The 24,413-nt window shown below is 42.8% G+C and overlaps 2 pseudogenes; both read right to left on the bottom strand.

Annotated features, from left to right (window-relative positions):
• Positions 1–1,693: 1,693 nt before the first annotated feature.
• LOC123084539 (putative disease resistance protein At3g14460) lies at positions 1,694–10,249 on the bottom strand (annotated as a pseudogene).
• Positions 10,250–13,385: 3,136 nt separating this feature from the next.
• Positions 13,386–20,442, bottom strand: LOC123088538 (putative disease resistance RPP13-like protein 1; annotated as a pseudogene).
• Positions 20,443–24,413: the final 3,971 nt, after the last annotated feature.

Below are 24,413 nucleotides of genomic sequence, written 5' to 3'. Positions count from 1 at the left end.
GATCTGCACTGGCCAGCGAGACAGTAAGATGCGCCAGCCTCGTAAGAGGTTACTGGAGAGCGAGAGGGCAATAGACCAATAGTAGAAGAGTAACTTCAGACTGTAAGGCCAAAGCACCACATCATGTTCCTCAACAGAGATACCATCAAAATAGTACTATACCAATCAAGATGCAGGGTATGTCTTGATTAGCAAGATTAGCTGCAGTCTTGATAGCATTAACAACACATGCCTGGAATGAGTCCTGGAGCCAACATAAAACGTCCTTGTAATGTTGTACATCCATCACAATTGCTCCCCCAGCCGAGCCACCATGTCCACATTGCTAACACATTTCACCATGTTCATAAAAGGGGAAGCAGCAAAACAACGGTTATCTGATAGCAGGCATTAGCATACTGTTACTCGGCCATGCCATAAACAGTTATCTGAGATAGGGAAGTGATCATTCATAGTACATGCGGTAAATAAAGCAGAGAATGAAAAACTGGAAAATAAACAGAGCACATGCCCTGCAGATCTGAAGCATAATGCTTTCTAGAACAAAAAAGACCTTCTAGAGCACATGCCCTCAAGATCTGAAGTAGCAGGCTTTCTATACCAACAAAAGTTCCATCATGCAAGGGAAATAGCCAGGGCACATGGCACACTATTTCAAGTATGAAACCCAAATACTGCAATACATTATACATCATATAACTCATTATATGAGTGAATGATAAAAAAGACCTTCAATTGCATTTATGCAGAGGTATGTAAGAGCGCACAAGATATAAAATTACAACCCATACACACAAAATACTATAGACTCAAGGAGATGCTGGCAGAATAGGACAACAATAACAAGATACAAATAAGACAGTACTTTCGGCAATGAATAATAGCATGAACAAAATGATAACTGGCAACACGAGTACAGAATCCACCGTAAGTGACAGTGGCACCAGAGGACAGCAGGCGGTGGAGTGCAAGAGGGCAATGCGTGAGGCAATCAGTGAAGCAGGAGACCGACCTAGGGGGTCAGCACTGGCTGGTGAAGGAGACACGGGTGAACTGTAAGATGAGCCAGCCTTGGGCACTGCATCTCGTAACATGCTGCTGCTGGACATCACACATCTTAGGCCTGCCATTAATTTGAAGTAAACAAATGAATGAAAGTTTGAAATAAATGGAGTATTTGAATGATAAAAAAAAGCAAGTGCATATATATTATGAAATGCTACATACCATATACTAAGCCTCTCAAGAGATAATGGTAAACATTCTGCTCCATGTGCCAACTCTAAAGAAGGGCAGGACCACAACCGAACATCTGAAAGTGAGGTAGCAGCTCGTAAACCCCCTAATGACCTGAGACACCAGCAATATTCGACAATCAAGCGGTTAAGTTTGGTCAAATGTTGGAGGACCTCTTCTGAAGGAAGTGTAGTTAAAGTCATTATTTTTTGTAAGGACAAATGTTTCAGTGAACCCAAGCTACCAAGGCAAACAGCTAGAGCTTCATCTGTAATAGTGCATGAAGAAAGAAAAAGTACACGAAGTCCCGATGGTGGAACCAGCGGCAGCCTAATCCTCCTTTCATACACGAGTCTCATCCTCTGCTCATGACAATATGTCCATGTTTTGATGATACCTCCTTTAAAAATACTTCATCTTTCTCTGTTTCTAGAGAACTTTCAAGGTTTTGAACATTTCACACATCAGCATGAATCAATATCATTAGCTGCTTCAGAAATGAATGTTCCGATGAGAGAACAGTCCTGATATTTGATCCTGAATCCACCTCCCATATTAAACCAAGTTGTGATGCGAGGTGGTCTGTCCTCATGATATTCTGTACCAGGTAATGATGTTCCAGCTCATCTTTGGGAATAAATATAAGCAGTGGGCAATTTTCTACTTCTAATCTTTCAAGGCGTAGTGGAAGACAAGGTAATGTCTTCAGGTTTGGCACATTGTCGAGGACAAGTGAAGATAAATTCCCAAATAGTTCAGTATTGGATGGTAGGCTTTGTAACATGCTGCAATTAACAAAGCTTAAATGTTCCAAACTCTCCAAATATGAAGCATTGAGTAACCAGCCTGGATATTTAGAAGAATTGTAACCGTGAATTTTAAGGCCCAATAGTTGAGGCGGTGGCATCAGGCCTTCTATAATCTCCAAATGTAAACTGTCCTCTGCATTTGTGTTATTCTTGGAACTCCGGGCGAGTTGCAAGCTGCCAAGATAACTTTTCTGATACAACTTCGATTCTAAGGCTTTATTCTTCCCAATAACATTCTCAAGATTTGTGACAATTAATCTACCACAAATCTCATTCATGTCCCTTAGTTGTTGCAACTCATATCCCCCTTTCTTCTGCACAGAAAATTCTTCTAATCCTTGAAGCAAAGTTAGCTTGCAGAAAATTCTTCTAATCATTAATCTACCACAACTTTTTGACTGACGTGTTTCTATAATCATGCCGTTCAACATGCCATAACTTCCTTAAATTGCATATTTCTCAGGGAAACTCTTAACTTTATCATTTAACAAAAGTAACAGCAAGTGGTAAAGAGTACACAATGATCTTGGCAATTCAGAAGTCAGTGTTCTGATGATGTTCAAATACCGAAGGTGCTTCAACTCACCAACAGATTCGGGCAACTTACTGCTGTTGTAAGATGACAAATATAGTACACGGCTACACGCAACTTCTTCAATTTCTGTAGTATCTGATTAAAAAGGTCACCAACATCATCCATTAGGGGGTCTAAGAAGATAATAGTGCGTAAATGGTGTAGCTTGCAGATGCTTTGCTTGTGTTGCATCATACTAACAACACCAACAAATAGATGCCAAACAGTGGATGGTATTTCTGTCACTTTATCATCTTCCAATCTGAAGTAGTCTTCTTTGGAGAGTGATTCTGCAAGATCATGAAGGAGATCATGCATAACAAAGTATGTGCCAGTGTATCTCTCATAAAGTTGTTGAAAGAACGAAACAGAGATCATCTCCTTGAAGCAATCCCTCCCAAAATCTACCACTCTCTTATTTTGGTTGCACAAATCAACAATGCCCTCTGCCATCCAAAGATGAACCAACTCATCAATTAAATACTTGTGGCCTTTTGGAAACAAGCTGCAATATAGAAAGCACCTCTCCAGACACGGATCTAACTTCTCATAACTCCACAAAAGAGCACTCATGGGCTCGCTTAGTTTGTCAATCTTCATAGTTAGAGCATCCTTCCATTCAATCATATTAGTTTTCCCTTTCAACTAGGAGCCCACTACTTTTGCTGCCAAAGGAGATTGGCCAAGGTTTTTAGCAATTTTCTCTGCAAAATCTTCCAGCCTTTCGCGCACCTGCGGAATTTTGATTTCTGGTCCAGAGAATGCATGGTGTTTGAAGAGTGCCAGGAATTGAGCATCTTCCATGTTTTCCAGAGGATACACTTCTTCACAACAAAGTGCAGAGGGAAATGTACCCCGCCAAGAAGTCACCAGAACTTTGCTTCCCATCTGTTGGGAAATTGAGGAACTAACAGTTGCTCCCATTCCCTCCCACTGCCAGGTTCAAACCAAACGTCATCCAACACAAGCAGGAATTTCCCTAACTCATGCAATATGTTTGTCAGTTTGCACTGCAGAGTATCAAGGTTATCAATATGTGGGCATTCCCCCTGAGAGGCAGACTCAATGATCTCCCGTGTATGACGACCGGACATAAAGTTTGCGTGAGATGCTTACCCACATTATTACATCAAAATATTCTTTTACCCTCTTGTCATTGAATACATGTTGTGCCAAGGTGGACTTTCCCATGCCTCCTGCTCCTACAATTGCCAAACACGAGTACATAGATGTACTAGACTCAGTAGTAGCAGTTGTCTTGGTAAGTCGATGTATTATGTGGTCGCAGTCCTTGTCACGACCAATCACTTTCAGAGGTGGTATTGATGTGGTCTCGGGAACAATAGTTGATGGTATGGCGGGGCTCTTTGCATTATAACCAGACCGAGCTGGTAAGCAGAGCAATTGATGGAAGTCCTTGGCTTTCGCAAGGGTAACCTTCAGCTCCTTCAGATGGCAATTTAGCTTTCTGTTCTCATAGCTCAGATTGGACAGTCTGCTTGATACAGAACGTAGAGGCTTCATAAAAGTGTTGTTGATGGTGGAGGCATTGGCCAGCATGGAATCCTTCCCCTTAGCTTTGCACTTGAGGAGAATGTACTCATGCTCGTCCAGCAGGTCTTCAGCCATGTAGAAGCCTTCTTTGAGTTCCTGAAGCCATTTGTCCAACTTGGGCCTGTGGTTTCCCTTGTTTGCTGCTTCAATCAAGAACTCAAACTGCGGCAAGATAGTGGTCATTTCATGGAGCTCATGGGCCATGTCCACTCCGAGGTACTCCCTCCGTCCGGAAAAACTTGTCATCAAAATGGACAAAAAGGGATGTATCTAAAACTAAAATACATCTAGATACATCCCCTTTTATTCATTTTGATGACAAGTATTTCCGGACGGAGGGAGTACGTTGAAGCATCAGCAAGGAGCTTCTTTAAGACAGGTGATGCCGCCAATTTTAAGCTAACGCTTAATGCAGCACTAGCCAACGCCACTTCCATTGGGTTGCAGCGTTTATTTTTTGGGTGTATATGCCTATGGAGGGGAGTTTTGATTGTTTTGTGGATGCGCAGATCTTGGGTGCGGAAAGACAAATTATGGAAACAAGTAAAGAACCCTGAAGGTAGTCTTCTCCTTGTCTAAAGTGAGGGTCACTAGGCTGAAAAGAGTAGGCGTGTTTCTAGGTGTGTATGGATATGAACAAGTAGACAATTTGTGAAACAATTTCCCCTCTCTTTTTTCCTTTCTTTGGGTGTGGAATGGCCCGAATAAAGTGACAGATGGATGAAAAAACTGTTGGAGTAGGAAATCACAGGATAAATTAGTCAACTGCATGGAACAGAGAAAAGAAAAAAGAAACCTACTGGCATGTCTGTAGACAATGGCAAAAGCCAAGGATAATATTTTGAGAGCGGGTAATGACCTGATTAAATGATAGACAAGCAATCAAAGTGCTTCTGGATCGCAGGCAGAAACAACCCGTGAATAAGCAATGGATGAACACCTGTTGGAGTGAGAAATCATGAGATAAATTAGCCAGTTGCAATAAGGAAGATAATAAACAGAACCCTACAGCCAGATTCGTAGAGGAAAATAGACGAGAATAGTGGTGGTCTTACACAGATGAAGAAGTGAGAAGCAGCGTTGTAGCAGCCAGCGGAGCTATGAGGCAAGGTTGAAGTAAAGGCAGATCGTACGAGCTAACAATGTTATGTTGCAAGAGAACGAGAGACAGACATCCCCAAACAGCAGGTCAACAAGTGTTGCACAATTCATTATGAACAAGTCCCAAAGTTCCAGCATTCAAAGAAGAGCCGGAGCATTTCAGAGAAGAGTCGAAGTATTGTAAAGAATGTTAATTTGTAAACTGAATAGAACTGTGATGCTTGTCTTTCATTTCTTCAGAGTGTCGAGTACATATAGGGTCAGTACAGGGAGGTTACAGTTTTGCCATCGTGCATTAATCATGCGACGTGGGTTTGCTAATGGAGCTTGACTTAGTCATACAGTAACTGAACATGACAATGTAACATCTATATTTAACATCCCCCCGTAGTGTCAGCTACATCTTCAGATATGCTGAGACTGGTACGAAAGTCTTGAAACACTGCTGTAGGAAGACCCTTTGTGAAAATGTCAGCAAACTGCGAGCTGGTTGGCACATGTAACACTCGAACTTCACGGAGCTGAACTCGTTCTCTGACAAAATGCAGGTCAATCTCGATGTGTTTTGTCCGTCTGTGCTGCACAGGGTTAGCAGATAGGTACATGGCAGAAACGTTGTCGCAATACACAATGGTTGCAGTGGTGATAGGTCAACCAGACCGTCTCGGCAACAACATGGGCAACTGCGCGATACTCTGCTTCAGCTGATGAGCGCGAGACAGTGTGTTGCTGTTTTGAAGACCAGGAGATCAGGTTGTCACCTAAATACACACAAAACCCTGAGGTCGAACGCCGGGTTTCGGGGCAACCAGCCTAGTCGGCATCTGAGTATGCTGTCAATGTAGTTGGGGAGGATTTGTTGAGGTTGAGGCCAAGGTGAAGAGTTCCTTTAAGATAGCGCAGGATGCGCTTGACAAGATTGAGGTGAGGTTCACGTGGGTCATGCATATATAGGCAAGCCTGCTGGACAGAATAAGCAATGTCAGGACGTGTAAGAGTTGCACATTGTAATGCACCGGCGAGACTGCGATACATGGTGGGATCCAAAACAGGAGGGCCTGTGGAGTCCAACTTTGGTCCAGTGTCGACAGGGGTGCATGCAGTTTGGCAATTGGTCATGCCTGCCCGGTCAAGGAGCTCAGTGATGTATTATTGCTGAGAAAGAAAGAGGCCAGTAGAAGACCGGCTAACGGAAATACCTAGAAAATGATGGAGGTGACCTAGATCGGTCATGGCAAACTCAGAATTGAGAGAGGCAATGATGGAGGTGAGAAATGCATCAGAGGAGGCGGTGAGAACAATATCATCTACATATAAGAGAAGATAAGCAGTGGCATTAGCAAAATGGTATACAAAGAGTGAATTATCGGATTTGGAGGAAGTGAAGCCAATAGAGTTTATAAAAGTGGTAAACCGATGAAACCAAGCTCTGGGGCACTAGTAGAAAAGAGGGCTTTGGTCCACCCCGGGTTAGCCCATTAGTCCCGGTTCAGTCTAGAACCGGGACGAATGGGGGCATTAGTCCCGGTTCGTGCGCCCAGGGGCCACGGGACTAAAGGGTGCGATGCCCATTAGTACCGGTTCATGGCACCAACCGGGACTAAAGGGTTAGACCTTTAGTCCCGGTTCGTGCCACGAACCGGTACTAATGGGGTTTGAGGCATTAGTACCGGTTCATGGCACGAACCGGTACTAAAGGTCCCATTTTCAAACTCCACCCCCCCCCCCAATCGCCTTTTCAGTTTTAAAAAAAAATAAAAGAAAATGATGAAAATGTCAAAAAAATAAAAAAATAAGTTTCCCATGTGATATGTGGTCTAGTTGTTGGGAAAATTTGCAAATGTGAATTTCAACTTTGTTTGCAAAATCTCTCTAGAATTTAGTAAAATGGGCATAACTTTTGCATACTAACTCGGATGAAAAAGTTTTTTATATGAAAAATCATCTAGTCGAAAAGGCACATCCAGATTTAACAGGGGGAACCCCGTTAAACATTTTCAAAATCCTAACAGAAAAAAAGTTACGGGGCTTTTAAGATCTAGAGTGGAAAAAATCAAAAAAAATTCAAACTGTGGTCAAACAATGGTCAAACTAATTATTCTAGAATATTAATGTTACTAAATAATTATTTCAGTTATTTTGAATTTTGGTCAAATCTGGTCAAACAATGGTCAAACTAATTATTCAAGAAATATTTGTGTTACTAAATAATTATTATTTTTTAAAACAATAGTTTCAAACTCAAACAGTGAAATGTGTCACTTCATGCTCAAGCAAAATTCCTGAGGGTTAATAGGATTGACATCTTACTATTGTTAGGAAAACAACAAGTGCAGACTTGGAAACGAGGGAGAATAGAACCCGGAAGTTAAACGTGCTCAGGCTGGGGGAGTGGGAGGATGGGTGACCGTTCGGGAAGTTAGATGATTGGAATGATGAGGGGTGATTAGAGATTAGAGGATAAATTGAGCAGTGATGAGGGGTGGTGATTAGAGATTAGAGGTTAAAATAATCCAGAAAATTGAAAATAAAAAAATTTAAAAAAAATTCAAAATTTTTTTTGTAAAATTTCCTTTAGTCCCGGTTGGTGTTACTAGCCGGGACTAAAGGTGGAGCTCCACGTGGCCGCGACCCTTTAGTCCCGGTTGTTCAAAAACCGGGACTAAAGGGCCTTACCAACCGGGACAAAAACCCCTTTATCTACTAGTGGGGGCCTGTTTAAGGCCATACAAGGACTTCTTGAGAAGACAGACATGGTTAGGAAGAGAGGGGTTTTCAAAGCCTTGGGGTTGATGGCAGTAAACTGTTTCAGTTAAGGAGCCATGGAGAAAAGCATTCTTTACGTCGAGTTGGTGAACTGGCCATGAGGAAGAAATAGCAATGGAGGGCACAGTGCGTATGGTGCTGGGTTTGACAACTGGAGAGAAGGTTTTGTCATAATCTATGTCAGGTTGCTGTGAGAAGCCGCGACAGACCCATCTAGCCTTGTAGCGGGCAAGAGAGCCATCCGCATGAAACTTGTGTCTGAATATCCATTTGTCGGATACAATGTTGGTTGTGGGTGGTCGAGGTCCAAGATCACAGGTGTCATTTTGGATGAAAGCGTCGTACTCAGAGCACATGGCATCAGACCAATGTGGATCACTAAAAGCAGAGCGATAAGTTTTGGGGATGGGAGAGATTGTGCTGGTAGTGGCCATGAGGTTCAGACGACGTTTAGGAAAACCAAATCCCAGTTTAGCGCGTGTGGTCATCTTATGAGGGTTGGCAGGAATAGGGACAGGGACGGCACGTGCTGGTAGTACCGGGGTTTCAGGGGAGGCAGCAGTGCATGAAGAAGCTGCAGGGGATGGTGTGGCAGATGGTGTGAGTGGGGTGGGTTGTGGAGGAGAAGGTTGGGTAATGGGTTGTGATTGTGCAGTAGTCGGAGAAGAGGATGAGGAGGGCACAAAGGTTGGGCGATGGGAAATTAGAGGAGCAGACAGTGGCGGAAGCGTGAATTTGTGAGGATGGTTGGCAAATGGAAAAGAGGTTTCGTCGAAAACGACATGACGGGAAATAAGAACACGGACAGAGTTCAGGTCTAAGCACCGATATCCACGATGCTCGTCAGGGTAACCGAGGAAGACGCATGGAAGCGATCGTGGAGCAAGTTTGTGTTTGGCTGTGGCTGTGATATTATTGGGATAACAAAGACACTTGAAAACTATGAGGGTGTCAAATGGTGGTGGTGAATTGTAGAGTAGGGAGTATGGGGTGGTGGATGGGGCTGATTTGTGAGGTCGGATGTTAAGAAGCAGAGTCGCAGTGCGAAGCGCTTCGACCCAATAATCGCCGGGCATCGAAGCTTGAATGAGTAGAGTCTTGACGATATCATTCAAAGTTCGCAAGGCTCGCTCAGCTTTACCATTCTGTGGCGAGCTGTAAGGGCAGGAGAAGCGAAGGGCGATGCCATGGGTTAAGTAGAATTCTCTGGTGCGGGTGTTATCAAATTCGCCGCCATTATCGCATTGGATAAGCTTTATGGGAGTGGAGTGTTGGGTGGACACATAACGCTGAAAGTTCACAAAGATAGTGTGCACATCAGACTTGGCTCGCAGAGGGAAAGTCCACATGAAGTGTGTGAAGTCATCAACAATCACGAGGTAATACTTGTAACCAGAGATGCTTAATAGAGGCGATGTCCATATATCACAATGTAGAAGCTCAAAAGGAGCAGAAGTACAAGTGAGGGAAGGGGAATACGGTAGCCTAACATGCTTTCCTCTTTGGCAGGCTTCGCAGAGCGCTGGCTCATGAGGATCTTTGCTACTGGGAATGCTAAATTGCTGAAGTAAATTGGATACAAGTTGACTATTAGGATGTCCTAACCGACAATGCCAAAGGTTGACAGACGTGACAAAGGCTCGGGCTGCGGAGTCGCGAGACGAAGCTGAGGCGAAGCTTGAGAATGGATACAGGTCGCCGAAGCTGTTATGCCGCGCGATCAGTACCTGAGTGGCCAGGTCCTTCACAGAGAGGCCAAGAGGGTCAAATTCAACAGATACAGAGTTGTCAGTAGTGACTTGTCGCACAGAGATTAAGTTCTTGATAAGAGAGGGGGCGACTAGAATGTTACGAAGATATGAAGATTGTGAAAAACAGAGTTGCCAAGATGTGAAACAGCCAGAGTAGAGCCATTTCTGACAATGATAGGAGGAAGAGAAGAGATGGGTTGGATATGTGATAGCATACCAGATGAGCCCGATATGTGTGCAGTTGCCCCGGAATCCATGATCCAGCCGCTGTCGTTTGTGTTGGTGTAGGCGTTCATCGCGTGAAGGAATGCCGCCTGATCCCAGTTGGCCGAGAGGGAGTTGCGGCGGCGGCGGGGAGGACGGAGTTGGGAGGGGGCGGGTTTGTTAGTGGAGGTAGGTAGGTGGCCGAGAGGGCCTAGTTGGGTGGCGGCGCTGGCCGCGCCGTCGTCGCCGGCCATGGGAGAGGTAGAGGATCCAAACTAGTCTGATATACTACCATGTTAATTTGTAAACTGAATAGAACTGTGATGCTTGTCTTTCATTTCTTCAGAGTGTCGACTACATATAGGGTCAGTACAGGGAGGTTACAGTTTTGCCATCGTGCATTAATCATGCGACGTGGGCTTGCTAATGGAGCTTGACTTAGTCATACAGTAACTGAACATGACAATGTAACATCTATACTTAACAAAGAAGAGCCGACACATTTTGGAGAAGAGTCTGAGCGTTCTCAACAAGAGTCGGATCAATCTGAAGAACCATAATGAAGGTTACCTGCTCTTTCCAGCTGACTGATATCGGAAGGAATGCCCACACAACTTGGTAGTTGTTCTTCCCGCTGTGCCCCCCGTGTGCTGCAACGCGTGTAGCCAAAACATTGTCTCATCTATCTTCTACTGGTTTCTCATGGACCAAATTGATATTATGATCGATTTAGCACACCCACGTCTTTCTACTTTTGGTAATGCGGTTTGCCCCGTGGTTTTTCCTGATGTTGTTTTATTTTTCTAGTGTTCTTGACACAAATGGTGCACCTCATAGGTTCATTAGGTAGTACCTAAAAGTAATGGTAGCGAGTGAACCAGAAAGACAAACAAGGAACATAGTACACTGAACCAAAAATCATGAAAAGAAACAGAGCAAAAGCGCAAAAATAAGTATGGTGGTATTTTTTTTTCTTTTGCGATGAAAAATATGCCGGTAGTTAAGCTGCTTGTTGTCACTTAATCGCAAACCAGTGGGCCCTCACCCACAAGTGAGCTACTCCTATAAATAATGTGCTATGCAATTATCAGCCAAAGGCTAACACTAAATAAACAGACTTTTAGACTCTTGGGGAATGTATGTTGTCAATCAAATTGTTGCCTGCACCCAAGTATTTTGCTTCATGATCATCCGGCCTAGTTTAAAGAATCAGCAAACCAGTTTTCTTTAGGAGCTGTTCACCAGACAAAGAGGTGTAATCAAAGAGAATTTTTCATGCAGTGGGCCACTCTAATCAAACAAACTCCGAAGGAAGCACATGGCTTAATATTTTTTTTAGGAAAACATGGCTTGATTTTTGAATGATTTGAAGATCAATCATCACGCCTGTAGCGCGGTAAAACATGGCTTGATAGTTAGGCTTGTTTGGTCTTTGGTGGGAGCTCATGTTCCTTTGGACGCTATATCGCGTAGTTTAGGTCGGCCCACTAACGCTAGGTGTGCTCCTCTCATGTGCTGGTTCATTCACTCCTCTCCTTCCCTCAAAACAAATTTTACTCACTCCTCTCTGCTCGATTTTTTCCCCCTGCTGTTCGGTACTCTGAGACTCGATAAAGAAAACCAACAGCCTCCTGGTTTGAGAAAAAGACAAATATTTGTTTTTGAAATATTTATAAAGATCGTGCATCATAAAATATGTTAATCAATTTTAAAAAATTCAGGAACTTTAAATAATAGTCATGAACTCTAAAAAATGTCAAGATTGAGAAATTGTGTAGAATTTGAAAATAATAAGAATGAATTTGAAAAATGTTCAAGAATTGAATAAAATTCATCAATTTTAAAAGTTTCTGTGTATTTTAAATAATCATGAACTTGAAGAAGTCCATGAATTTTCAAAAAATATTTGGGAATTTGAAAAGTATTCACAAATTAAAAACTAACGAATCTTTAAAATGTTTGTGAATCTAATAATATTCACAAATTTGGAATAATATAAACAAATTTAAAACATATTTGCAATTTGAAAAATATTCAAGCTCACCACGCTAAAAATGTTTGTGAAGAGATCTGCCACGGTTTAAAACTGAGATACCATCAAAATGGTATATCAATCAGGATGTAGAGCAGTTTGCCACCACACCAAAAGGGAAATCAGCGGCATTTGGGTCCCTTTCTCCTTTTTCTTTGGATCGACGAAACAACCTCTCCATTGGACAGTATAGTCCTAGCACAGTCGCTGCAAAGGAAGTCAGGGAAATTGTCAGGCCACATATATATATATCCTTTCAGAATGTGTAACGAAGCACCCCCAAATTAGGCTAACAACTCATGCATGATAGACCGCAACAGGCGACACGATGACAAACTCTGGATAAATACTACTCCCTCCGTCCCTTAATATAACAATGTTTTTCAAGCTATGTTTACTTGAAAAACGTTCTTATATTATGGGATGGAGAGAGTACATCAAAAAATTGAAACGAAGAATGAAAGCTATATAGACAACAACATGCATGACCTTAGTACCTTCTTTAACAGAGCATGCCCCCTGTGTGTCCGCCTCTTCTTCCAACAGAACAGAGTATTCATTCTTCAGTTCTTCGGTGGCAATTCGAGATTAGCTACAGTCTTCTTCATAGAGTTAGCACAAATTAATTGTCAGGGCAAATTAATGTCTCGCATGGGGTACCACACCAAGATTAGCTGCAACACCAGCAAAAGAGAGCACGGCTACTTGCTTTTCATAAAACAGAAAACAGCTATCTGCTAGCTAGCTAAGTGCACGCATCAGCATACTGCTCACTCATGATAATTAGATAGCTTGAATGGCAAACAGTCATATATGTAAAACTGGTGCTCATATCACATAACTAGCACTGCCAGACCATCATCATATATTTACAATTAAACAAAGCAGGGCATGATCATTTTTATCCTCTAACTGGGCCGCCGCAGACTCACAATAACATCCCCTAACGAAGACCAGCTCAGACATTGTACAGCCCATGCCTGACGACCTGAAGCAGCACGCTTTCTAGCTTCGGAATGTAAGGCCAAAGCACCGACGACGCAGGGGATCAGAGAAGCAGGAGAAAATTCCGAGGTGATGTTATTGTTAGTCTTCATTAGGATGATCAGGCCAAAGCACCGACTGGTGAAGTAGAGACAGAGTTGATCAGTTGAACTGTTAAGATGAGCCAGCCTGAGGAACTCCACCTCGTAGCAGGTTGCTGCTGGAGGGCACACATCTTGGACCTCCTATTAATTTGAAATTCAGCCAATGAAGGGAACTTTGAAGCAAATGGAGGATTTCAAAGTTTAAAAACATAATTAAATGCATATATGTTACAAAGATAAAGTTGGCGGCCTGGAGCTAATTTACCTTTCCGTTTATTTGTAGGTGAGAATCCAAATCAAGCTTTATTCAAAATCCTTCCCGCGGATATGCGCAATCTTTGGCCAACTTTCTCCATCAGGTGCTCGGCAGCTCTCCTTCAACAGCTCACTACAATACAGTACGCATATGTGCTGAAGGGAGGATGGTAGATCTGGTAAAGATGATATGTTGAGGCAGTCAGTGATGTTGAGATTCCTCAGATTGGAGAAGCACATCAGGTTTGTTGGTAGGGAAATCATTTGACAATGAAAGAATGTCAGGGTCTTGACTGATGTGAAATTTGCTGATTCTTCAAATGAAAAGAACTCTTCCTTGCAATTCTGAAGGGTGAGACATGATGGAACTCTGAAACCTTCAGCCGAGAGCATGTTTTTTAACATTACAGGACTACTAACAAGGAGTGAGTTTTGGGCTCGAAACTGTGAGATACACTCGGGAGCGAGTTTCGGAACATCACTCAATTCTAGGCGGTGAAGTTGCAGGGAAGACAATCCTTCGAGCGAACATAAATCTGGCAAGTGCTGCAGTAACAACCATTTAACAGAGGTGAGACTACCAAGAGACAAGCATGCGGTGCTTCTGCAATTCCATATCTCAATATCATTCATGTGTGGCCAGTCCGTACAGAGGAAATCAGCTGCAAGCACACAATTCTTTATACTGAGTCTCTCAAGAGATACTGGCAAACATTCTGCTCCGCATGCCAACTCTAAAGAAGGGCAGGACCTCAATCGAACAACTGAAAGAGAGGTAACAACCCGTAATCCTCCTAATGACCTGAGAGACCAGCAATAATCAATGGACAAGTAGTCAAGTTTTGTCAAATGTTGGAGGACCTCTTCTGAAGGAAGTGTCTTCTGAAGGACCTCTTCATAACCTTTTCTAAGGCCAAACATTCCAGTGAAGCCAGGCCATCAAGGCATAAAGCTAAAGCTCCATCTGTAATACTGCATGAAGAAAGAAACAGATGACGAAATCCTGATGGTAGAACCAGCGGCAGCCTAGTGTTCATTCCATACACGAATCTCATCCTCTGCTCATGACAGTATATCCATGCCTGGATGATATCTTCCTTTACCAATGCTTCATTTTCCCCTCTTTCTAGAGCACTTTCAAGGTTTTGAACATGTGACACATCAGCATGCATCAATATCAACAACTGCTTCAGAAAAGAATGTTCCGATGAGACTACACTACTAATATCTACTGAACCCACATCCCAGATTAAACCAAGCTGTGATGCCAAGTGGTCTTTCCTCATGTTATTCTCTCTCTGATCATGATGTTCCAGCTCATCATTGGAAATAAATATAAGCAGTGGGCATTTTTCTATAACTAAACTTTCAAGGCCTTGTGGAAGGCAAGGTAACGTCTTCAGGTTTGGCACATCCCTGAGTACAAGACTAGAGCAATTCACAAATAGCTTAGTATTGGATGGTAGGCATTGTAATGTGCTGCAATGAACAAAGCTTAATTCTTCCAAATACTCAAAATACGAACCATCAAGTAACCAGCCTGGATATTCTGAAGATTGGTAACCATGAATTGTGATGTCTCGAAGTTGAGGTGGTGGCATCAGGCCATCTAGAATCTCCAAATGTAAACTATCCTCAACATTTGAGTTATTCCAATAAAGTCCCAAGCTGCCAAGATGACTTTTCTGATGTAGCTTCGCTTCTAAGGCTTGATCCTTCCCAGTGAAATTCTCAAGATTTGTCACACTTAAACTGCCACAAATCTCGTTCATGTCCCTCAGCTCTTGCAACTCATATCCCTTTCTCTTTTGCACAGAAAATTCGTTCAATTGTTGAAGCAAAGTTAGCTTGCCAATGTTATAAATTTGATGTACTTTGTATGGACATTGCAGATGCCTTAACTTTCTTAAATTGCAAAGCTTCTCAGGCAAACTCTCAACTTTGTTATTTGACATAAGTAACTGCAAGTGGTAAAGAGTACACAGTGATCTTGGCAATTCCGAAATCAGTGTTTCACTGGTGTTCAAATAACGAAGGTGCTTCAACTCACCAATAGATTCAGGCAATTTATTACTGCTGTAAGATGACAAACATAGTATGCGCAACTTCTTCAAATTTTGTAGTATCTGACTAAAAAGGGCACTCACGTCATCTATTAGGGGGTATATGCAGATAATAGTACGCAAATGATGTAGCTTGCAGATACTTTGCTTGTGTTGGATCATACTATCAACACGAACAGATAGATGTCGAACCGTTGATGGTATTTCTGTCACCTTATCATGTTCCAATCTGAAGTAGTCTTCTTTGGAGAGTAATTCTGCCAGATCATGAAGGAGATCATGCATAGCATACTAAGTGTCGGTGTGTTTCTCATCAACTGGTTGAAAGAACGAAACAGAGATCATTTCACTGAAGCAATCCCTCCCAACATCTTCCACTCTCTTGTTTTTGTTGCACGACTCAACAAGGCCCTCTGCCATCCAAAGATAAACTAACTCATCAATGACATACTTGTGGCCTTTTGGAAACAAGCTGCAATATAGGAAGCACCTCTGTAGACATGGATCTAACTTCTCATAACTCCACAACAGAGCTCTCATGGGCTCACTTAATTTATCATTCTTTATATTCAGAGCATCCTTCCATGCAGATATATCTGTTTTCCCTTTCAACTGGGAACCCACAACTTTGGCCGCCAAAGGAGATCGTCCAAGCCTTTTAGCAATCTTCTCTGCAAAATCTTCAAGCCTTTCACACGATAGTTGATTTATGATTTCTAGTCCAGCAAATGCATGATGCTTGAAGAGTGCCAAGAAGTGATCATCTTTCATGTTTTTCAGAGGGCACACCTCACAGCAGAAAGCAGCTGGAAATCTATCTTGTCGAGAAGTTACCAAAACTTTACTTCCTGTATTTTGAGAAACTAAAGGAGCCAACAGTTGGTCCCATTCCTTCTCACTGCCAGGTTCAAACCAAACATCATCTAACACTAGTAGGAATTTCCCTGACTCTTGCAGTATGTCAATCAACTTGTGATGCAGAGTATCAAGGTTATTGATGCTTGGACATTTCCCCTTTGAGGCAGACTCGATGATCTCTCGTGTATGACGGCGGACATCAAGCTTGCGTGAGATGCTTACCCACATCCTCACATCAAAACATTCTATTACTCTCTCATCATTATAGACAAGTTGTGCCAAGGTGGACTTTCCCATCCCTCCATCCCCAACAATGGCCAAACCGGAGTACATAGCTGTACTAGACTCAGTAGTAGCAGTCGTTTTGGTAAGATGTATTGTATGATCGCAATCATTATCACGACCAATCACTTTGAAAGGTGGTACTGATGTGGTCACATGAACATGAGTTGATGGTATGGCAGGGCTCTCTGCATTATAACCAGCAGGTAAACAGAGCAGTTGATGGAAGTCCTTGGCTTTCGCGAGGGTGGCCTTCAGTTCCTTAAGATGGCGAATTAGCTTTCTGTTCTCTGAACTCAGATTGGACAGCCTGCTCGATGCAACACGCAAAGGCTTCATAAGAGTGTTGCTGATGGAGGAGGCATTGGCTTGCAAGGAATCCTTCCCCTTTGCTTGGCGCTTGAGGCGGTTGTAATCACTCTCATCGAGCAATTCTTTGGCCAGGTAGAGTGCTTCTTTGAGTTCCCGAAGCCAATTGTCCAACCTGGGCCTGTGATTTCCCTTGTCTGCTGCTTCAGTCAACAACTTCAGCTGTGGCAAGATAGTGGCCTCTAGTTCATGGAGTTCGTGTGCCATGTCCACTCCAAGATATGATGAAGCATTAGATTGGAGCTTCTTCAAGACTGGAGATGCGGCCAATTTTAAGCTAACGCTTAAGGCAGCGCTAGCTAACGCCACTTCCATCGGATTGCAGCGTTTGTTTTTTGGGTGTATATGCCAAGGGAAGGGAGTTTTGTTTGTTTTGTGGATGCACAGATCTTGGGTGTGGAAAGATAAATTATGGGAAACAAGTAGAAGAACCTTAAAGGCAGACTTCTCCTTGTCTAAGGTGAGGGTGACTAGGCTGAAGAGAGTAGGTGTGTATGGAGATGAACAGGTTTACAATGAAAAATAGGAGCAAAAACTATGAAACAATTTCCCTTTTTTTGGTTTTTTGGGTGTGGAATGGCCCGAATAAATGAAAGCCGGGCACAAGAATTGCTTCTGGACGTGATGATGGATGAAAAACCTGTTAGAGTAGGAAATTACAGGATAAATTAGTCAACTGCATGGAACAGAGATAAGAAAAAAGAAACCTACTGGCATGTGTGCAGACAATTGCAAAAACCAAGGATAATATTTTTGAGAGTGGGTAATGACCTGAATAATTGAAGTGTAAAGTAGCAGAGGGCAACATTGTGTGACTAAACAGAAACAACCAGATGGTAAAAAAAATATTTTTCTTTCTGTCCATCACCATCGTTGGCTCTCCATGCTTTCCATGAACCTTGCATCCACAAAGAAAATAGCTAATGCACATATCAACAAATATATAATAATCATCATTGATATAACAGCCAGCTTTGAAATGAATGTACTTACCTAAGAACCAATTATTTTTATAGTTTCAACAAGCACAGGCTGGCAGTTGAGCTATCTGCACGCAGTAAGAAACATCTCTCGCCGCATATCACATCTGGAGCCATAACCTCTCGCTTTTCCAAATCTGTTACTAGCAATGTTCCATCGTCTCCAATGTAGTCATACGGTACACAGTTGGTGACTGTAATAAGAACTGGAGAGGCAATCTGACAAACTGGTGTGTGTGTCAGGCCCGAGAGGTTGTAGGGACTAGTTTGGGCTAAATTTGTGCAAGGGAAGAACTAATTCAGGCCGAAATCGGAGGTATATTGCGAGTATATGGAGCTCGAGTGTTAGGGTTCTAGCCCATGATTCAGAATTGGGGAAAAGTCATGCCCGATCCCAGCCACATCCCGGCTGTTATAGGTGAAAAGCTACAGCGACAGCTGGTAAAGTTAATCCAACGGTGGATATCAGTCCCTCGCAGGGGATCCATCGTGGCCGTCCGTTAACTGAAACGATATTGTCGGCAAGCTACACCTCGTTGCCTCTTGTGCCTGACATTGCTCCCTCCTAAAGAGACGACGTGTCCTCACGGCGCTTGTTGATTTGCCCGCCATTCTTCAGTGACTGCTCTGAAAAAGGCTGGAAATGTGTACTTGATGAAATCCGCATCCTCCCATGTAGCCTCTTCAGCAGAGAGATTTTCCCATTGAATGAACCACTGAACAACCGGCAGGTTGTGCCTCGGTACTTGTCTGACTTGAAGCACCGTTGCAGGTCCTGTTTTGATTGTACCATCAGCTGCTACCATAGGTAGGTTTGGGCTAGGAATAGATTTAGCACCAATGTGCTTTTTCAACTGACTGACATGAAAAATAGGATGAATCTGCACATGTGCAGGAAACTGTAGTTTATAAGCCAACTTGCCAATCTTTTGTGTGATCAGAAAAGGGCCATAGTACTTGTTTTGTAATTTCAGTGCTCCTCTAAATCCAAAAGCTGCTAATCTGTAGCGTGCCATCTTCGATACACCATATCTCCTACTTCAAAAACTCTTTCACTCCTCTTTAAGTCAGCATACTTCTTCATCATGTTCTGAGCTTGCTGCAAGTTTTCTTTTAATTGTTCCAACATATCCTGTTTAGCAGCCAGGAAATTCTGAGCCTCCTCTTCTTCAGGACCAGGAATGGCTAACTCAGATATCATTGGTGGAGGAAAACCATACAAGGCTTGGAAAGGAGACATTTTCAAAGCAGTGTGATAGGTGGTGTTGTACCAAAACTCAGCTAAAGGTAACCAGGAACACCATTTCTTGGGCTGAGAAGTGGTCATACATCTGAGGTATGTTTCCACACACTGGTTAACTCTCTCTGTTTGCCCATCTGTTTGTGGATGGTAGGATGTACTGTATCTCAACTCACTTTTCATGGTAGCAAAAATGTCCTTCCATAACTTGCTAGTGAAGATCCTGTCCCTGTCTGATATAATGAGCATGGGAGGTCCATGCAATCTAATGATATTATCCATAAATGCTTGAGCTATACTCATCACATTATAAGGGTGTGGTAATGGTATAAAATGTGCATACTTAGTGAATCTATCAACTACCACAAGTATTACCTCCTTCCCTTTAGAATTTGGCAGCCCTTCTATGAAATCCATGGTGATGTGCTGCCATGCCATATCAGCTATTGGCAAGGGATCTAACAACCCAGGCTGCAAACAATTTTCATGCTTGGCTCTTTGACAAATGGGACAGGCTGCAATGAATGATTCTACAACTGCTTTCATACCAGGCCAATAGAAAATATTCTTAATTCTATGATAAGTTGCCCTTGTTCCAGAGTGACCCCCAATTGGAGAACTGTGCAGAGCAGTAATCAATCTGTTTCTTAAGTTAGAAAAGTTTCCAACCAATATCTTTCCCTTGTATCTTATGATACCAGATATGATGGTGTAATCAGGCAAACAGCTTTCAGGGTGTAACAGCAACTTCTCCAATATTCCTTTAGAAATTGGGTCTTTGTGATATCCTTCTATCAGTTCCTGTGCCCATACAGGAGTAGCCATGGATATTGCTCTGCAAGAGGGAAGGAGTCTGGACAATGCATCAGCAACCTTGTTTGTAATGCCCTTCTTGTACTGGATTTTAAAATTGAACTCCAGTAACTTCATCATCAATTTATGTTGCACACCTTCAGTTATTTTCTGATCAGTAATAAATTTGAGGGATTGTTGTTCAGTTTTAATTAGAAGCTCATTTCCAAGTAAATAGTGCCTCCATCTTTTAAGGGCTTCCGGTATGGCCAATGCCTCTTTTTCATAAGTGGAAAGAGCTTGATTTCTGGGGCACAAGGATAAACTATAGTATGCCAGGGGCCTTCCTTGCTGCATCAAAACTGCTCCAATCCCTTTGCCAGAGGCATCAGTTTCCAGAGTGAAAGGCAAAGAGAAATTAGGAAGAGCAAGAACTGGTGCAGATATCAGTGCTTGCTGCAGCTGAGAAAATGCTGTGTTATGTGCATTTATCCATTTGAACTGTCATTTCTTAAGCAAATCATGGAGAGGTCGACAGATCACTCCATAATCTTTGATAAATCTCCTGTAGTAACCAGCCAGGCCCAGAAAACTTCTCGGTTTAGTTACATTATCAAGTATTGGCCATTCAGCAATAGCTTTGATCTTTTGTGGGTCAGTTGCCACTCCCTCAGCAGATATTATATGACCTAAGTACTCCACCTGTGGCACTGCAAAAACACACTTAGAGAGCTTGGCACATAATTGATTTTCCTTCAGAAGCTTTAACACAATCTCAATATGTTGCATGTGTTCCTCTAGTGTTTTACTATAGATGAGGATATCATCAAAGAACACTAGAACAAACTTCCTAAGGTGGGGCCCAAAAATTTTGTTCATAAGGGCCTGGAATGTAGCAGGAGCATTAGACAGCCCAAAGGGCATCAGTAAATACTCAAAGTGACCCATGAATGTTCTGAATGCAGTTTTATGTATGTCTTCTGGATTCATCCTTATCTGGTGGTAGCCTGCTCTCAAATCTAATTTGGAAAAGTACTTGGCTCCATTCAATTCATCCAGCAAATCCTCAATTACAGGGATTGGAAACTTGTTCTTAACTGTCACTGCATTCAGTTTTCTAAAGTCAGTACACAATCTCATGGAGTTGTCTTTCTTCCTTACTAATATCACAGGAGCAGCATAGGGGCTTTGACTATGTCTGATGAAGTGTGCTGCCAATAATTTCTTGATCTGTTCCTCCATTTCTTTCTTCTGATGCATAGGCACTCTGTATGGCCTGGAGTGAGGCGGTTCAATACCAGGCATGAGAGGAATTGTGTGATCACACTCCCTATGTGGAGGCAAGGATCTGGGTTCTTCAAAGAGATCTGCATATTTTAATAACAGTTTCTGCACTTGAGGGGGAGTTTTAAAACCCACAGGAGCTTGTAAAATGATATTATGCACCTGCAGTAAGAATGCCTCAGCTCCTTTTTCCAGTAATTTGCTCATCTTCTCCGCTGGGACTTCCTGAACTTTTTCTGGTGTGTTAAATATTGCTGCAGTAACTGTTGTTTTTCCTTGCAGTGAAAAACTAAAAGTGTTATCTGGTATGTTGAAAGTTACTGGTCTCATGAGGGTAAACCAATCATATCCCAGAATTACATCATATCCAGGCAAAGGTAACACTCTGAAGTTATACTGCAATGTGTGTTTGGCCAGCTGGAATTCACAGTTGGGCACCACAGCTTTGGAAGTTAATTTGCCACCTCCAGCTACTGCAATAAGTCTGGGTTTCACTGGTAATAAGTGACAATTAGCTTTAACAGCAAATTCTTCACTTATAAATGAAGCACTGCTGCCTGAATCCAATAAAGCAACTGCCCTTTTTCCTTTTATTTGAATAACTACAGTTGGTGTAGGTATTGCTATTTGCTGGCCCAATGCATGAGCAGTAATGAACATTGCCTGGTCCCCTTCTTCTGGAATTTCTTCCTGCTCCTGCTGCAACACTTCTTCTTCCAAAACTTCTTGCTCTACACTCTCTGGTTGTAACAAGTGAACATTGGGAATTAACTTGCACTTATGACCATGTGTCCATTTGTTTCCACATCTCCAGCATTCTCCAACTTTCCTCAGTTTTGTGAATGTGTTGGAGTTATTCTCTGTTTGTTTTGCTGGACTATTCTGTTGCACAGGCACAGTGTTGCTGCTGGTTTTGTTCTGAAAGGCACCAGTATTTTTCTGATAATAATTGACAAATGTACTGGTTGTTTTCTTGGGAATTGCACTGATAGGTGGATGATTGGGTTCTATTTCTTTAGCTAAACAGTATGCATCAGTCAAGGATTGAGTTCTTAATGGTCTCAACTGAAATTTAATTCCATCCGTGAGACCATTGACATAGCATCTTATGAACCAAGTTTCCCCTAATTCAGGGTTTTCTTCCATGACTTCTGCCATCAGGTCCTCAAATTGTTTTGTATATGCAGACACTGTGTTGTTTGCTTGTTTCAAAGAAGTGAATTTTCGGTTAGATCATATGATCCCTGTTATGAGAATCTCTTCACTATTTCTGCCCCAAATTGTTTCCAGGAAAGTTGTTTCTTGAGCAGCCCAGATCTTCTTAACCACACATCAACTTCATCCACCATATATAGTTGAGCTAATGATACTTTATACTCTTCTGGAGCAGCAGCCATCTGGAAATATTTGTTGCATTGTCTGATCCATCCCACTGGATCTACTCCTGAAAATTTGGGAAATTCCATTTTAGGACCTTTTGTCAATGCTCTCATGAACTGTGCTTGCATGTCCTGTTCATAATTTCTGTGATAACCCTGCCACATCTGCCTTTCTCTGTTCTGCTGATAGAACTGGTTGAATACAGGAGTGTGGACTTGCTGTCTTGCTGTAGCCGGAGTACCTACTGCACTATGTTGTTCCAGTCGTCCCTGAGTTGCAAATCCAGGAGGTCCTTCAGCTCCATTCACTCTGACTGGTGGTAGGTTTTGTAATTGAATATCTTCTAACTGCTGAGACCTTTCTTTCTCTGCTGCTAGTTGTTTCCTTAACTGCTCCAATCCTGCTTCTTGTTCTTGCGAGCGATCTTGATTTAGTGTAGGAGATTTGGGCACTTCCTGAGAACTAGAAGGGCGATTTGCCTGTTGTGTTGATTGCGTTGTTTTCACCAGAGTTTGAAGGACATTACTTATTACTGATAGCTGTTTACCCAGGTCCAGTACCACCTTTTCCACATCGCCCACAGTAGCAGAAATTTCTCCTTGTTTAGACCCAATTGCTTGGACCTCTGTTTGGATCTTTGACACCTGAGTCTGTAACTGACTGCTATCCTTTTGCAAGACACCAAAATCATCGCGCATGGCCAAAATTTCCTGCAGATCAGTGTCATCGATGATCTTGGAACGACCCATCGCCTTGATCCGAGGTATGGGTACGGAATTTTACCACTGAAATCTCAGCAACCCTTCCCAATACCGCAGATCCTGCCGCCGCCGACGATCTCACCTCCTTGGCACACGGATCGGAGCCTAGAACACGGAATTTTACTGGACGAACAAGATGTCCGAACAACCGCTTCTGCTCGGCCGATCTATGCCCGAATTTCACCGCCGCCTGCGCCACCACACCGGACCCGCCACCTACTCCGCCTCACCGCTGCCGCTCTCGAGAAAGGGTGGGATAAGGGTGGGACAAGGGTGGGAGTCGCCGCCCGGTGGAGAAAAAAAATTCACCAGCAGAGCGCTTCCGCCGAAGAACTACGGCTCATGATACCAATTTGTCAGGCCCGAGAGGTTGTAGGGACTAGTTTGGGCTAAATTTGTGCAAGGGAAGAACTAATTCAGGCCGAAATCGGAGGTATATTGCGAGTATATGGAGCTCGAGTGTTAGGGTTCTAGCCCATGATTCAGAATTGGGGAAAAGTCATGCCCGATCCCAGCCACATCCCGGCTGTTATAGGTGAAAAGCTACAGCGACAGCTGGTAAAGTTAATCCAACGGTGGATATCAGTCCCTCGCAGGGGATCCATCGTGGCCGTCCGTTAACTGAAACGATATTGTCGGCAAGCTACACCTCGTTGCCTCTTGTGCCTGACAGTGTGCTTCTCACTTTCTTCTTCTTATTTGTCCTTCCTTGTCTAGCATTTTTCTATTCTTAGGATTTGGTTGCCATCGACAAGCAGCCATTGTATTGATCTCACGTCTGAGAATTGTGGACAATAACACTTTCATGGCATTCCCTGTTTTACCCACTGAATTACTTTCTGTCCTGCACACCTAGAAGTAGAAAACACGAAAGCATGCCTCTGTAAAGTCCAGCTTATATAGTTAACATATCAGAAATTCCTTTGCAACAAGAAATATGATATACCAGAAAGCAAATTTGGGTATCATTAATTGGTGGTATAAAGTAAGCAGGGAGTGACTGTTGACGGGTATCCATCGATCCGACTACGCAA

The sequence above is a fragment of the Triticum aestivum genome, chromosome 4A (assembly GCF_018294505.1).
Source record: "Triticum aestivum cultivar Chinese Spring chromosome 4A, IWGSC CS RefSeq v2.1, whole genome shotgun sequence".
NCBI lineage: Eukaryota > Viridiplantae > Streptophyta > Magnoliopsida > Poales > Poaceae > Triticum > Triticum aestivum.
Note: the sequence above shows the minus strand (reverse complement) of the source record. Positions and strands in the feature narration are given on the sequence as shown.